The following is a 5,000-nucleotide window of genomic DNA, read 5'->3' on the forward strand; positions in this document are numbered from 1 at the left end:
TAACTTTGTCGGATATTGCCGGGTTTCGTAAAAAAGTAATTGCTTTTAATTGAATCTCACTGAAACCCGCCGAAAACCATAGTCTCAGGTTCACTCCCCACTGGTGTACACTTCCCTTAGTCTCAGGTTCACTCCTCATTATTTGCCTACTTTCGATAACTTTGCCCCATTTTCTTGGAATTTGACGCATTTCGTAAACAAAAAGTAATTGCTTTTTTTTTTTTACAAAACCCACCGAAACCCAGACCCCATTTTGTTATTCCTGTTTTACAAAACCCAGAGTCCCAGGTTCACTCCCCACTGGTGTACACTTCCCTGAATCTCAGGTTCATCCCCCCCCCCCCCCCCCCCCCCTCCCCTTACACACACACATTCACACACGCTGCTGCCTACCTCCCATAACTTTGTCGGATATTGCCAGGTGTCGTCGGGTTTCGTAAAAAAGTAATTCCTTATTATTACGAAACTCGCCAAAACCCAGTCCCAGGTTCACTCCCCACAGGTGTACACTTCTCTGAGTCCCAGATTCACTTCCACAGCTGCCCTCTTCCCATAAATTTGTCAGGTTTCAGAAAAAAAACACCGTATTATAGTGCAAAACCACTATTCAGTGTCAGATACTGAATAGTACAAAACCACTATTCAGTATCAGATACTGAATAGTGGAAAACCGCTATTCAGTATCAGATACTGAATAGTACAAAACCACTATTCAGTATCTGATACTGAATAGTGGAAAACCGCTATTCAATATCTGATACTGAATAGTGCAAAACCACTATTCAGTATAAGATACTGAATAGTGCTAGCCATATCTAAAATATTCTGCACGTGTTCTGTAGAGTAGGCCATCAGAGTACCATCGTCTGCGTATCTTATGCTATTCATATTCTGCCCTCCAACGACGACGCCTTTCATATCTTCAATTTATTTGAATATTATTTCACTATATATGTTAATAAGGTCCGGTGATAAGACGCAACCTTGTCTTACTCCCTTCTCGATGTTAAAGAAGTCCGATGTTTCATTATCCAGTTTGACACACGCTGTTTAATTCCAATATAAGTTTTTCACAAGTCGAAGGTCTTTACTGTCTATACCGATCTTTTCTAAGATTTTGAATAGCGTATCGTGCTGTACTGAATCAAAAGCTTTGGAATAATCAATGAAGCATAGATAAAGTGATTTTTGTTTTTCGATTGACCGTTGCATTAATGTTTTCAATGTAAATATTGCATTTACCGTAACCTTTTCTTTAACAAAACCAAACTGCTCGTCACCTATCTCTGGAGAGATCTTGCTCCTCATTCTTTTCATAAGTAGTTTTAACATATTTTTTGTGGCCTGGCTCATTATGCTGATTGTTCTGTGTTGGTCACAGTCAATAGTACCTTTTTTTGGGTATCGTAATGAATACCGATTGTCTTAAGACATTAGGCAACTCACCCTTTTCATATAAGACATTAAAGGCTTTTGTCAGAATGTCTATTCCCAGATCGTCGAGGGCGTCAATCAATTCTATTGAGAAGCTATCTTGGCCTACCGCTTTCCCCCTTTTCATCTCTTTACAAGCAGCTTCTACTTCTTCTCGCATAATCTGGGGACCCGTGTTCACAGTAGAGATTTCTTTATCCAAGCTCGTCCCTCTTTTGTCATCCACGTATAGATTTTTTAGGTATACTGCCCAACGTTCCAAAATTTAGTTGTTGTCGATAAGTATATTACCGTTTGCGTCTTTAACGCATTTTCTTGCCACGGCTGGGCGTTTTCCACTTAGATCTTGTATTGACTGGTAGAATTGTTTGGTGTTAGATTGTTTTAGTCTTTCAATTCTGTGACATTCATGTTCAATATAATCTTCCTTTGCTCTCTTACACTCACGTTTTATAATCATATTAGCTTCTTTATATTCATTGCTGTTGTGTTCTAGTTTTCGTCTTTCATTCATCAGTTTCAAGATCTTGTCATCCATCCACTTTATGTTTTGGTTCGTGTTTTTTCACAGATTCTGTGATGCAGTTCGATATTTGATTCCAGTACTCATCTATGTTTATATCTGAGGTCAAGTTTTCACTTTTTTCTTTCACGCATTATTTGTAATAATTTTTTATTTGATGGTTAATTATCAATAGATCTAATTGCAGTTTTGGTTCCACTTTCTTTTTCTTTATTTGTTTAAGTTTTATTTTTAGCGTGGCCTTGACAGGTCTGTGGTCACTATTACAATCTGCGCTTGGAATAGTTGTTGCGTTGCGTACGATATTTCTGAATCGATGTTGGACCAGAATAAAGTCTACCAGATTTCTATAAAGGCCACCTGGGCTTATCCATGCTCACCTCTTTCTATCGTGGTTTTTAAACCATGTATTGACAATAGTAAGGTTTTCCAATCTGCACCTGTCGACAAGTCTTACCCCTCTATCGTTTTTGGTACCTAGTCCGTGGGGGCCAACGATATTTTCAACACTCTCGTTACCAACATTTGCATTGAAATCACCAATTATTAAACGAATTTCATCAGATTTACATTGTTTTAATGCTTGTTCCATATCTTGATAGAATGTCTCAATTGTGTTTTCGTCACTGTCTCATGTCGGGGCGTATATTTGAATAATATTAACATTAAACGGGTTTCCTTTCAACTTTACTAAAATAACTCTCTCTGAGATTGCAACATGATCCAAAAAGCACTTTGATGTTGATTTGTCTAAAAGAATTCCAACTCCTTTTCTGATATATATATATATATATATATATATATATATATAATATATATATATATATATTTTATATATATATATATATATATAATATATATAAAATATATATATATTATATATGTATTGTATATACATTGAAAAAAACATGAACAAACTAAAAGGAAATAAGTTTATCTAAATTTTTAAAGTTTATTTAAATTTGGTAAAAATATTAATTTTCATCTCCTACATCCGTATGATAATGATAATGATGATGATGATGATCATCATCATCATCATAATCATCACCATAATAATAATAATAATAATAATAATAATAATAATAATAATAATAATAATAATAATAATAATAATAATAATAATAATAATAATAATAATAATAATAATAATGACACGCACAACTCAAGCCATGTATTAAGAAACGTGTTGCAGCTCTCTTCTTTCTCAAAACCCGTGGTTCAAACCTCGGAAGTGACATCGGAGGATTGATCGTCGTGAAAACGCCGGGCGCGAAACTCTGATGTCGACATCAGAGCTTTGGATTCACGAAAACGCTACTTCAGAGGTTTGATCATCGGACCGTCGATATATGCTTTAGTCAAATTATTTCCCAACAATTTATTCCAAAAGTTTATGAACATTGCTGGTAATAAGCATATGCAATATTGTTGTTGTTGTTAATGTACAATCATTTTTAAGAAATAATATATTAGCATTCTATGTTGCTTGTGACCGATGACACCAAAAAGCAACCTTTTCTCCAATAGTTGGTAACACTATTGTACTATGATTGTTGTTGATTGTGTCTATTTGTTTATAACTTACTAAATAAAGTTTGATACTTAACAAAAATCATTTGGTTATTGCGCTTTTTGTCTCATTTTGGTGTCACCGGTCACAGGTGACACCAGCAACCTATAGGTATTGTTGACGATATTATGCTGCGTTAGACCTTAAAGTTATCTAAAGGGCCTTTAATTCATGAAGTGCAGGGTTTTTGCTACACATATAGAAACATGAATGGACTACTATGTCACTTTTATTTTGAGAAAAAAAATCGGCACCTTTTGACCTTGGCTCATATATATATATATATATATATATATATATATATATATATATATATATAGAGAGAGAGAGAGAGAGAGAGAGAGAGAGAGAGAGAGAGAGAAAGATAGGGATATATAAATAGAGAGATGGAGCGAAAAGAGTGAGTGAGAAAGAAAGAGAGAGAGAGAGAGAGAGAGAGAGAGAGAGAGAGAGAGAGAGAGAGAGAAGGTGAGAGAGATAGAGAAAAAAGAGAGGGTGAGAGAGATAGAGAGATGGAGAAAGAAAGAGATAAATAGAGAGTGAGAACGAGAGAGAGAACGAGAGAGAGAGAAAGGAAGCGATAGTGAGAGAAAGAGAATAATAGAGAGAACGAGAGAGAGATAGGGAGTACGAGAGAAAGAGATTGAGAGATATAAAGGGATAAAGGAGAGAGATAGAGAGGGTAGGGAGACAGAATGCGTTTGCAGCTTCTGTCCCTTGATATATGTCTAAGTGATATTTACAAGGTACAAATAATAATATGTGATTCGTCCTTTATTTGCGTTGTATTGATACTATGCGTCAAGGGAGATTACTCAAAACATCTGCCAGCCGGAATTAACGTACCAACAGGCAAAACTACGTTAACTGGATAATGACTATTTCGACTCATTTGGGGTTAAAGGATAAGGGATGTGCTGAGTCCGGCTATGTGGTCAAGTGGTATGACACTCGCTTTCGGATAGGAAGGTCCTGGGTTCGAGCCTTGCACGGCGTATAGTTGAGTCATTGGAAGGTGTTCTTTACTCACATTCTCTCACCGTGCTCAGGTGTAAAATGAGTACCTTGTCGTTAACAGTGTTGGATTTGTGGGAAAAAACTGTAATATCGCCTAACATGCATAACATGTTATACACGATATGTGTTGTTGTTGGTCAGAGACACTTTGTTAGCTCTTAGAGCATGTTGGATGGATATTGCACTATATAAAAGCATAACTTTTTTATGTTCCCTCCACATCAAGTCTTTATAGGTAATAAATGTTCTCCACTAATAGTCAAAGCATAAAACGAAATCAACCTTTTGATTGAATTTAATCAAATCGATTTTATATTTCTTGTCAAATATAAATAAATATATTTCAAACATGAGGTTATGTTATTTTTTAATTTATTTTTCTAAATCTGTTTCACCATACACAACGTACACAACTTTGCACAGCTTGTTGTCATCTGTCGCTTTCGTAAAGTT

Source organism: Berghia stephanieae, chromosome 15 (assembly GCF_034508935.2).
Source record: "Berghia stephanieae isolate SIO BIC M18660-M18661 chromosome 15, UCSD_Bste_1.3, whole genome shotgun sequence".
Taxonomy (NCBI): domain Eukaryota; kingdom Metazoa; phylum Mollusca; class Gastropoda; order Nudibranchia; family Aeolidiidae; genus Berghia; species Berghia stephanieae.